The sequence below is a fragment of the Urocitellus parryii genome, chromosome 6, assembly GCF_045843805.1.
Source record: "Urocitellus parryii isolate mUroPar1 chromosome 6, mUroPar1.hap1, whole genome shotgun sequence".
In the NCBI taxonomy this organism is placed as follows: Eukaryota; Metazoa; Chordata; class Mammalia; order Rodentia; family Sciuridae; genus Urocitellus; species Urocitellus parryii.
In genome coordinates this window covers 687,205-700,471 of record NC_135536.1, presented here as the reverse complement: position 1 = coordinate 700,471, position 13,267 = coordinate 687,205, and the positions used below count along the sequence as shown (strand labels likewise).

Sequence of the window (13,267 nt, the reverse complement as noted above, 5' to 3'; positions counted from 1 at the left end):
ATTCTCTACATTTGTAGAGCTTTTCTTCAGTGTGAATTCTTCTTTGGTAAATAATGTTTAATTTTTGACTAAGTAGTTCACCATATTCTTCACATTTGTAGGGCTTCTCTTCAGTGTGAATTCTGCTTTGCTTAATAAAGATTGAGATTTCTTTAAAAACATTCTTCCCATTGGTAAGGCATCTCTCCAGTGTGGTTTCTTCTGTGGCAAATAAGACCTTTTTTATACTAAAATCTTTGCCACATTTTTTATATTTGTAGGACTTTTCTCCAGTATAAATTCTCTGGTGGTGAACAAGACCTGATTTTTCATATGATTTCTGGTGTTCACTCTCACTTGTAGTTTTCCTTATTTTCTTTTGTTGTAAATAGTCAAGATCACAACTTCTGTATTTCCCACTTATCACTTTGTGAAATATATGTTTTATGCCCTTTTCTGGTGAATATTCTTGGGTGTCCTGAGGAGTCATGGCTGAAATAAACAAAAATAAAAAAATAAACAATACCTACTAGACAGGGATAAATATATTTTGCATACATAACATGAAATTGAGGTAGAATAAATACATCAGGAGTGTAGAAGATTAGTATGTCCAAGTCATCATAAATCAAAAAATATATCAGTTCAATAAAAAAGCACAAACAAAATAACCTTCAGAATATTACTCAAATTTTTGTAGAGATCACAGCATCCAAGAGGAGTATATCATTAAGAAGAGAAATATAATAAAGAGAAGGTAAGTATGTTACTTTTATCATCTACAGCCTTTTGTTCTCTGTAAGATAGCATTGTGTATTTAGGAAATATCTACCAGCTACATTCACTCTCAGTAGAACAAGAGAAATGTAAAACATACAAACATTTGTTGCTTTCTCAAAGAAAGCATCTAAAAACTGGCTTTGGTCTACCATGACATACAGACATGAAAATAACTAGTGTATTTTGAGTGATAATACCACAAGTATTCAACAAGGGTAAAGAGGCTATGGACTCTTAAACAGAAAAATGAACAAAAAATTTACTAAGAAATATACACGTATATGACTATAAAATTTTCCATTAAAACATTTTAAAAGACTATAAAAACCTTGCATAGCCTATGGCCATAATACTTGGATGAAATCAACCCATAACAATCAAGTATAATAAATTGATTTTTATATTTTTAAATTCATGAGATATGATGATTTCTTTCATTGACAAATACACCTTTGTTTATTTCCTAAATATATCATGGTAGTTTATAATATATATATATATATATATATATATATATATATATATATATATGGTAAAATGACTAAATATAATGAATTAACACAAAAAAGAATGAATTAACACAATCATTATTTTAGATAATTATCAGTTTTGTTCTTACAAGGTATTATATTTCTTCTATTAGTATTTATGAAGAATATAATACACTCACCATGTGGTAAAACAAAACTCTTGACTCTCTTATGCTCAATAAAATAAAAATATGTAACTTTGAGTATAATATCAACCCTACACAAAACACAGTACCTGGTGAGCAAAATTTTACCCACTAAATTTCTGTCTTCCACATGTGAATCAAATATACCTGCAACTTAATCTCTGCATGCCACATTTCTCTTAATTATAACACTTTAAGAGACAAAATATTTTATAATTCAATAATAATAGTATATAAGTACAATATTTTTACACATTTGGTCATTGATAGGCACATACATTGAGCCCATAACTTTAATACTGAGAACAAAGTCTGCACTAAACACAAAAGCTGAGTTTTGTGATTTAATTATTCATGGATACATATTTAGCACTGGCATTTCTCGATCTTTAGGTCATCTAACTTTTAATTTTTCATGTGTTGTGCTTGAGATTAACCCCCCAAATTCTATATCACTGAACTACAACTCAAGTCTTTTTAAAATTTTTTGACTCATGCTGTTTCTAAATTTCTATGACTTCCCTCAACATGAAGTACTTTTGCATGGCCTCCCAATTAGCAAATATTACAAAGATGCAGCATGGCTCTTGCCTATTTTTATTTATTTAAATGTTTTTTTATACTTTTTTACAAAAATGAACTATATAATCTACTGTTAGCTCCTTTAATGAACAACAACAAAAAAAAATACAGCAAATATAAACAAAGAGAAGCATGGCTTAATCCAAGTGACAAGAAAGAAAAAAAAATTAAAAACTGAAAATTAGGATACTGGCAGTTATGAATTACTCAAAGAACACTAAATAACGATTTAAAGAAAGTTTAGAGAGTGAAATTAAGACAAAAATATGAATATAAATAAGCATAAATCCTGTATGTGAATAATTCTTTTTAAAAAATGAGAGGGGAATTCCTAGTGTGCAAACCTGAAATTCTACCAATATGGGAGAGGCTTATCAAGCAGGACCAAGTTTAAGACAAGTCTAAGCAACTTGTGAAATACTGTAAAAATTAAAAAAATATAGTATATACAAAGATAAGTGGGATACACACACACACACACACACACTACACTTGAGGGGATATAAAACATATATATATATATATATATATATATGTAAAAAATCCACTCATGTCACAATAAAAAGCAATGATCTAGAAATTAAATCATTAATCAAAATAGAAAAATAAATATAGAAAATAGCTTACAAAGCAGAAGTATAATGAGTTATTCACTTCAAAATATTTATGATTATAATTCATTATTAAAAAACACAATAAAAAAGAAAAAAATACTAACAAAATTGAATCTAAAAAAAGAAACTTCCTAGTCAGTACCAGCATTGAGCATGAAAAGAAACCAAGCATGATCTGCTCCTAGAGGGCCTACTTGTTTAAAGATGGATAATACCTCTGCATTTACATCTCATCCTTTTGCTCAATGTTTAATGAATGAGATTTAGTTTTAAATTATGAAATTTCTCATAATCGTTTTGGACAAGCTTTTGTTGAGTGAGTAAATTATATCCTGATCCTTGCCTTTTAAAACAGAAACAAACCAAGATCTAGCCTCTCTCATATTAATATACATTAAATAATGTTTTATTTACACTTAATGTGCTCAATATACAACATAAAATTAATATTCAAAATTGGTCATCTGCATTGAATAGGCATTTTATTCTCAAACAGCCATTATCTATCTATCTATTTGTCTATCTATCTATATCTATCTATCTATGAAAATATATATAAGATTCCACCTTATTAGCATGGCAAGGTACTACGCCTTTGATCACATGGGGAAAAGCATAGACTGTTAAACTTATGCCAAAATGTTCTTTTTGATGCATGAAATATAGTAATTGTAAATGTATATCAGGGACTTGACAAGCTGATTTGTAAGATTCATTTAACCCTGGAAGAGAAGAGTTCCTCCAAACAAGAGAATAATCATTCTCCTTAAAAGAGGAGAAAGATTAATAGAGGAACCCAAGATACTATAATTCCAGATTCTTGGGGGGATATAAAACCATTAATAACCTCAGCTCAAAAGGAGTTGGCTCAAATAGGTTAGAATGCACTATGGATAACTTAGTTACTGCTTTGGTTGCTAAACTCACACAAAACTCTGTTAATTCTTTGCTCTGTTTTTGTACACCACTTGTGGGAAACTCAGTACTGTCAGATCCTGGACTTCTACAACCCATTACAATATCTTGACTCACTTGGATGAAATCGTTATATACCTGAAAAAATGTCTCATGGTATTCATTGTTGTGTAAGCAGAATAACTGTGTCCTTACCATCCACATAGTATTTAATAGGTCACAGTCCTGCACAATATATTCAAGAAAGGTCTATTCCTCTTGATAAAAACTGTGATAATTCAGTGAACCTTCTCTCTAAGGCAGAATTTGATGCTCTGATATTTTCCTTAGTGGGTTTCCCTGATTAGCTCTATGGGCTTACAAAACTACAATGAAACTCACCTATGCTATCATAAAAAGTATTAGTCATGCCTCCATGGCTGTTAATATGCTTAATGAAGAACAAAAACAACATTGTCAAGCCATACTTAAAATTCATGATTGCAATTGATTGTGTGGTATTGTTATATCATAATGGATATCAGAAGTTTAATAACATGTGTTCCTTCAATTTAAGTGATAATAGTAATTTTATTTCAAAAGACTTCGATTACCTTAAAGATATCATTAATAAGGTACAACAAGATGATTGATGATTGACTTGTTGGATTGGCTAACTTCATGTTTACTCAATTTCATCTGTGTCAAAAAATTTTCATAGTTGGATGTTTACTGATGTTGGCACTTGCTGTTGTCTATTGCTGCCCTATTTTTTGCCCCCACCAGCATTAAGGAGATAAGTAATATTATTTATTCAAAAGGCCTTAAAAAAGGGGGGGGCTTTAAGTATTCTGACCTTGGAAATAGAAAGTGTGCGGGTGATGGAAACTGGCACCCTGAGTCCCACAATAGTAAGTCCCAGCAGTTTCTCTCTGAAGCTATTAAGACAACTTTACAGGTGCACTATCTAGTTTCTGTGGTAATGTCCTTTGGGAGAAGAGACTCTTTGTTTGTATTAACTGTACGTTATCTTGGTTAGCTAACACTTGGGGTTAAAATAATACTAGGTTAGAATGTAGTCATTGCAACAGAAGCTATGTAATTTTGGGGCATACTATGTACAGCCATGAAGAGGAGTGGCCAGGTTTTTTTTTTTTTTTCCTTTTCACTGAGATTGATTCCCTCTCTTCTTTTTGCTTCTTTAAAGGTTTCCTCACAAGAAGAATTGTAACACATCATGCTGGCCCTCACAATAAAACATAAGTATTGATAGTTAATCTGAATAAACTGGGACATCACTAAAGAAGAAAATGGAGGATCACAAAGAATTTGAAAATGTGATAAATGTAGGGCAGTATGTGTTCAATGATTAAAATCAAAAGAAATAAACCTAAGCTTCTAAAATGTTTTTTTTCTGCTAAATAACTACTCTAACAACATTTTTTAGATTGGTTTTCTCTATTTGAAAGCCTCACTGTGTCCCCTGCTCTGTGTAGGCTACAAGAGTTTACATCACTAAAGTATGCTAGGAACTACTTATCTAAAGTGGAGAATGTATAACATACCAAGAAAGAGAGAGATTAAAGAGTAACAATATATATTAAAGAGTAAATTATCTGTACTAAAAGTGCCCTTTATCTTTGAAACACAAAACTGAAACTCATTCTTATTGAAAAGTTCCCAGAAGATACAACAGAAGTACATTAAATAATAACTATTAATTAAAAATTTTAAATGGAAATTAAACTTACCAAGGAAGGCAAAGTTTCTATAGTTCTCTAACATCACATCTTTATATAAGTTTTTCTGAGCAGGCTGAAGGCATTCCCACTCCTCTTCAGTAAAATCAATGGCTATATCCCTGAATGATAACAGTAACTGTAAAAAGAATAGATAAATAAATAACACATTAACCACATGAACATTTGCACAGTCTGTAAGGTAAATGAAATTAAAATGAAAGTTAGTATACTATCATGTAGGTGGTGTTCTGGAACAAAATGATACTATTATCTACTTCTGCAGAAAAAGTGATTTAAGTTCCAAAAATTATATATATTCCACATTTGTGAAACACAACATAAAACTCAGGCATTAGCACAAAAATATATAATTTTTGATATTTTATATCATGATCTAAATTATGTATATTGTTCAGATGAGAAAATTATTGTAATTAAAAAAGGGAATCCTCAAATTTTAATTGTACAACCACTAATCAGAGATTTACTAAAGTGTAGAATCTTATTTTTTATTTCTCTGATAGAGCTGGCTTTTCTGAATATGTAGTGATATCTCTAGTAATCCCAATACCAATGGTATAAGAGAAATTTTGAAATATAACAAGGTAGACAGACTACTTAATGGAAATATTTAATAGTGAATTTAAGTTCAAACATTCTATGGTATTTATGAATGTTATTAATATAAAAAATAACAAAAACAATCCTGTTTGCATTTTCCGTTTTATAATTTTAACAATTTTTAACATACAAAATAAAATATGCTTATATATATAAAATTTGATTGATGCATATGTTGTATGATGTTTATAATAGAATATACATATAGCTTTTCAAAATATATAATTTTTTTTTTGGTTCTTTCTAGTTCTACCTGAGAGTAGAATCAATTTTTATGGTATTATGTAAGCATGGGACATATTTTATCCTAATTGGTGACTCTGATGGTAGGATTTATATATATCTTTAATATTTCTATCTCCTTCCCTTTTATTTATTTATTTTTACCACTGTGCAATCTACTGTTCTTGTTTTCTTACCCTTCCCCACTTTATGAACTTTAGATTTTACATATCAGCAAAAAAAAATTAAACATTCAGTTTTAAAGAAATGGTTTGTTTTACTAAGCATAACATCTCCAGATCCATTCATTTAGTGGCCAATGTCATAAAGTTATTCTTCTTTATGGCTGATTAATAGTTTATTGTGTACATAAGCAACAATTTTTATCTTGTCATCATTGAATGGACCCATTCCTCATTGAATGTTTGCTTTTGTAGCTTAGCTATTGTGAATTTTGCTGCTATAAACATTAATGTGGCTGAGTCAATATAGCATTCTGATTTTATGTCCTTCGGGTTAATACAGTACAGTAAAAAACCTGGGTTAAATTGTCTTTCCATTTCTTTAAACAATATCCATACAGGTTATTATGTTTCATTTAGACCTCTATACAGCTGCAAAAATTAAAATTCAACTAAACCTGAGGTTGAAAATAAAACATACAGAAAATAATTAGTAAGCCATAAAATGACTAAGAATTTATTATCAAATCTTTCATCACAATGAAAAGTAAATTTTATAAACTAAAAGTAAAGAAAATCTTAAGCAAAAGAGCAAAATCAGAAGCTATTAAAGATGAACATAACACAGAGACAGTTACCAATATCCATGTTGGTGCTTTTGAAAAGCAAATGAGCAAGGTCTAGTGATGGAAAACTATAGTTCCAGTGACTGAGGAGGATGAGGAAAAAGGATCATAAATTCGAAGACAATATTATATATAATATTGCCTTATATATATTGTATTGAGAAACTTAGTGAGGCACTTAGCAACTCACCAAGATTGATAAAATAAAATACAGTAAGGACTGAGGATGTGGCTTCATGGATAAGCACCCCTGGGTTCAATTTACAGTACAAATTTTAAAAAAGAAGATACAATTAAAGAAGCAGTAGCAAATTTGAAAATTCAACAAATAATAATTATTTTAATTATATAGTATATAATTTCAAATATATGCATATATAATGATTTCTCATTTGATGGAAATACACTCTGATGGAAATTTTATCCTAAGAATATTCTGCAATTTTTCATTTCTCTGAGTATAATGACAAGAATCTAGATATCTGGCTAAGATATTTGTTATTTCCACTGTTGTACATAAAGTCTACTGCTGATGAAAATATCATGATGCCACATGATTGATGCTATGAAGTTAAATCAATCAGGGTAAACCTCATAATAAAATAAATGGTAGAACTACAGAAAACAACAACAAAAACAAAACTCTTAATAAGCCTCTTGTTATTTAGGCAGTGATACATAATGAAGATTGGAGTGCAGGGAAGAGGAAAAATGGCATTCATTCCAAAGAAAGATGCTAGGATATTGGGAAAACAGTGTGATAATAAAATGCTATTTTATCCCTTTATTCATAAAACATAACAACATATAGACACATTAAATGCTGAATATAAGTTATTAATAAATAATACTGAAATATATAAAAAGTACAAAACTTAAAAATTTATATACAAAAGTTAGGGTACATACTACATTTACAATAACTTCAAAAAATAAGATACTTGGGAATCAACTTAATGAAAGAGGTGAAAGATCTATACAAGAAAAACTACAGAACCCTAAAGAAAAAAATATCAGAAAAGACCTTAGAAGATGAAATGATCTACCTTGCTCATGAATAGGCAGAATTAATATTATCAAAATTACCATGCTATCAAAAGCACTATACAGATTTACTGCAATTCTAATCAAAATCCCAATGGCATTCCCCATAGAATTAGAAAAGCAACCATGAAATTTATCTGGAAAAATAAGAGACCCTAAATAGCTAAAGCAATCCTTAGCAGGAAGAGTGAATCAGGTGGCATCACTATACCAGACCTTAAACTATACTACAGAGCAATGGTAACAAAAACAGCATGGCATTGGCAACAAAACAGACTGATATACAAATTGTACAGAATAGAAGACACCGAGACTAACGCACAAAATTACAATTATTATATATTAGACAAAGGTGCCAAAAACATGCACTGGAGAAAATATAGTCTCTTCAACAAACCCTACCTCTCACTATGTACAAAACTCAACTCAAAGTGTATCAAGAACCTAGGAATTAAACCAGAAACTCTGCACCTAATAGAATAAAATACAGGCTCTAATTAATCTTCTTATGTAGGATTAGGCCCCAATTTCCTTTACAAGACACCTATAGCACAAGAATTAAAACAAATAATCAATAAATGGGATGAAATCAAACTAAATGTTTATTCTCAGCAAAAGAAACAATCTGTGAGGTGAAGAGAGAGCCTACATCCTAGGAGGAATTTTTTACCCCTCACACTTCAGATAGAGTACTAATCTCTAGGGTACATAAAGAACTCAAAAATTTAAGCAAATAATAATAATAATAATAATAATAATAATAATAATAATAATAATAACAACAACAACCACACAGTCAACAAATGGGCCAAGGATCTGAACAGACAATACATAGAAGAGAATATACAATCAATCAACATTTTTCCTATATATATGATAGGTTATGCTGCTCCCTTTTCAGGACCAAGCATAGTTCTTGTTCAGTTTCTAAGGAAGGAAGACATGAACCAGAAGTATTCTCAACTCTCCTTTATAAATTATCAAATACAATTTTCTATGTCATTTTCTAAACATAGGTGGACATGGGAAATAGAGACTTGGAGCAGAGAACATTTTTTATTAGAAACACAGTGTAAAAGAAAGACAAAAAAAACATAATTATTTGCACCACTTTGAAGCACAAAAGAAATGGACCCTGGAATTCAGAAAAGAAAGATTCATACTTTTATACTCGGGAATGTGGATGACATGGATGCCTAAAGTGAAAAGGTTATTACAAGCTTTTGGAATACATTTTATGTGAGTGGCAGATAATCTTTAACCAAATAGTATCTGCACAGTGTCTTCCAGGGGCTTTATCAGCTGTGCACTACAGAACATACAGGTATTCATAGCCTCCATGAAGAGCATTATTTACCTGTGTCCTCTAAAATTATTCCCACAGTACTGATAAAAAAAAAAAATGGGTATTTGTATACTAAATGGCAATTCAGCAGCCCACATCAAACTACCCAGACAGAACTGTATGAAATTTCTTCAAAGACCATCAATGTATTGTTAGCTCCTGACACAGGGATGTCAGTCTGGGGAAATATTATTTTCTTTCCATTTTGAAGAGAGTGCATTGAGAATACATTTCAGGGGCAACACAAGTACTTTTTTTTTCATGTTAAGAAACTATTCAGAAACAGAGCTCCCAAGACAGATTTCTTAGAAGGGTAAATGCCTGGAGATTACAAAATGAAAAAAAAAAAAAAATCAGTGGCCCTGAGAGACTCAGTAAGGAAATAAATATAAAAGGCTTATTAGAAACTGAAAAGCAAAAAAGTAACTATTTCTAAAAATAAATATGCTCATTAGTTGCTATCTCCTCAGCATGTCATTAAGTAAACAACAAATTATGTATGAATATTTCTAGGATTGAACAAATTTTATTCCATATGATTTTATATTAAACACCAAAATCCAGATAATAGAATTCATGATTCACTGCCAAAAATATTTAAGAAAAAAAATTCCTTAAGGAGTGGATGTTTAGTAAATATGTCATTTAATAATTTAATTACCATATGATTTTGAGGAAATTTACTCATTTTCCTGCAGCCATAGTGTTGAGATATTTCTTATTTATTTTTCCTGTAGTAACTTCCAAAGATAAACCCTAGAATCCACTTTAAATAACCTACACTTACAGTCACAAAAGAAACCCATAATAAATGATGAGGATAAAAAAGCAATTTTAAAAAATAATTTAAACCTTTTTCTTTTTGTTGAAATCAAACTCAAGCTGCATTTTTGGATCCATTTTCTCTTTTAAGCCAGAAATCATAAAAAAAAAATATATATATATAAAGGCCAAAAATTTGAACTGCAAATTTATACATGAGTTATGTCTATTAGATTTAAAAATTCAAAATTTTTAGAAATTAACAAATGCAAAATAAAAACCCATTTTGGGAAAAAATAATAATATTGATGAACATATAGAACAAATGAATAATTATTAACTAAAAAGGAGTTTAAATTAGTATCTATTTGTGGAAAATATTTTGCTATTGAATATACATGATACTCCCCATCATAGAGACTTAGTGAAATTAGAGCATATGTGACCATGATAACATATAAGTATGCAATGGTACTCATCCAAACACTTTAATTCCAAGGGCATGGCTCAATACAACACACATCTTGGAAGAGAAAAATAATAATCTGTAGGAAAAATGGTCACTAGGCCGGTCACATTTCATAACATATCCAGTTTAAAAAAGAGCATAAAACACTATGTATAAATTTTACATAGGTGCCTTATGAAAGTGGTATTTTACATGTGTAAATTTTTAGAAATAAAATATGTAGAACTTATAAGACAATAAAAATTATGAGAAGTACATAAAAGACTGAATTATACATCCCATGTATAGATGATAAAACTCATCATTATAAAGGTGATAATTTTCCCCCAAATTAATACCCTATACATCTCACCAAAATTGCTATGTACAAATATAAATATATCACAGTGAAGTCTACTTTTATGTGTATTCTATAATGCAATAATTTTAAAAAGCTATAAATAAATATACAATAAAAGAAAGTAGGAGAATAGGGAAAGGGGAACTACTGGATACTGACGGGGAGCAAATTATATTCCATGTTTTATGATTATGTCAAAATAATCCTGAGTATTAAATACAACAATAATGCAATAATAAAAAAAATCAAAAACATTTACTTTAAATGAAATAAGTAACCAAATCATAAATTTTTAAAATTAATCTACAAAATTATATGTAAGGGCTGGGGATGTGGCTCAAGCGGTAGCACGCTCGCCTGGCATGCGTGCGGCCCGGGTTCGATCCTCAGCACCACATACAAACAAGGATGTTGTGTCCACTAAAAACTAAAAAATAAATATTAAAAATTCTCTCTCTCTCTCTGTCTCTCTCTAAGAAAAAAAAAAACAAAATTCTATGTAACTTTAGCCAAAAACCTTTTCAATTATAAGAGCAAAAAAAAAAAAAAAAAAAACTTATCATGGTCTACTATTCATATATTTTGAGAAATCATAATATTACAATAATCATGAAAGTATCACAATACAAATAAAATCCCCATATGAATACATTTGTATGTAAAACCTGTATGCTTTATTGTGATAGTAAAGTCTAGATATATCAATCATAGCAAAAATAATCTCAGCAATTTAGCTATGACCTTTCTCAAAATAAATTTAAACCTACTATTAAGGCTATTTACCGGTGACAAGTCCTTGCCTCCGCAATGCTGAAGTATAATATAAGAGAAGCATGCCAAGGTAAGTTTAGAGTGGAATGTTGAAGCTTTATTAAAGGACAGTAGAAAAGACTTCTCTTCAGAGGAAGAAGGGGACCCAAGAGGAGGAATCCATGAAAGGGCGAGATCGTCTCTTTTTTATAACTAAGTTCTTCCTTCAGCTTTCCTGCATTTCTGTCGAATTTCTGTCCTTTGATCTGTTATCTTGCAGTGATGGAATGTACATGGGAAGGCCCAAAGGCTGGGGGAACAGGTGGGCTGAAGCAGTAATCTGGGCAGGAAGGGCTTTTGAATTAGCATCTCCCTGTTTGCTGGGAGCTGCTTCATTAACATTTACTTGGGATGGGCTCTGGGCCAATTCCCCTTTTCCTGGACTCCATTCTCAATATAATGTTCATTCTTCATTTTACTTGATATTAGACCTGATTTACCTAATGACACTAACTACCTAAATAATAATAATAATAATAATTAAAAAATAAATAAAAGTCAAAATAAAAATTAGCTGGCTCAAGAGGAAATTAGGTGCCCCAAAACAACAGCTCCTTTCCTTCAAGAAAATGGCCTGTGGAGATTTGATTTTGATAATTATTCCACCTGTCAATCTCCAGCATCTGGTAAGACAGTGGGCTGCAGGAACACACCTGACACATAGTATTTTAGGCAGACTGAAGATGCCCTTTAAGCATAAGGAAGACAGCAAAGAGTCTCTTCCACTGACATGTTCCCCATCTGGTTGGTCAGTAGGACTGAGGACATAGTGGCCCAGTGGAGGACTTAAGCCTGCAGAAACTGCCCAGAGTTGCAATCTGCTAGCTCCTGTTTTCACCACAGCCAGTCTTAGTGGTTCCAATAAATAGTCTTTCTCCCCCAGCCTACCTCACTAGGCCAATACACACTCACCATTTCCTGGTTCTCTGCAGTTGGGCCTCCTTGGGATCCTCAGTTTCTGCACAGGAGAGCAACCTCTGACTCTGAAGTATGATATTCAAGTCCAGACAAATGTCAAAAAAAAAAAAAAAGAGGACTTAGGAGATAAGAAGTAACAGTGAAAGCCCACCCTCCTCCTCCCTGACAACACACAGAATTGGACAGTTCCCACAAAATGCTCTTGATTGGAAGGGGCTCCAGATCATGTATATTGCATCTGAGACCAGAGAGCCCTTTGTGAGTCATCACTAAACTTTTGGGGAGGGTTGTTATCAGGGAAAACAACCCTGATTTTTACAAGCATAATACAAAGGCAGGTATAAGATTAGTGGTTTAAAATTGTTCATCACTTAGGGAGTAAGTTTAGATCACAACATCAGAATTTATGAGGCACTACTAAGGTTTCAGAGAGGGTTGTCATTTGGTCAGGGAAAGCCAGAATTTATGAGTCATCACTAAAGTTTCAGGGAGGGTTGTTATCTCATCAGGGAAAAACAGACATGGGTGATTTCAAGGCACTGGCAGACATTTCAAGCAACTTTAGAAATCACAGTAATTTATAATGAAGCAGAAATTAATTTTTCATGCTTGTGTGATGAGATGGCTCCCAATCTTAAGAAGAATTTAGGCTGGATTTTTC

General features: G+C 31.2%; 1 long non-coding RNA gene across 1 annotated transcript; it reads right to left on the bottom strand.

Moving 5' to 3' along the window:
- Window positions 1-331: 331 nt before the first annotated feature.
- LOC144255275 (uncharacterized) lies at window positions 332-12,664 on the bottom strand. Its single transcript, XR_013343705.1, has 3 exons — window positions 12,601-12,664; window positions 5,277-5,403; window positions 332-471 (listed from the first exon to the last, which is right to left on the bottom strand). It is a non-coding gene; the product is annotated as an uncharacterized LOC144255275 (long non-coding RNA).
- Window positions 12,665-13,267: the final 603 nt, after the last annotated feature.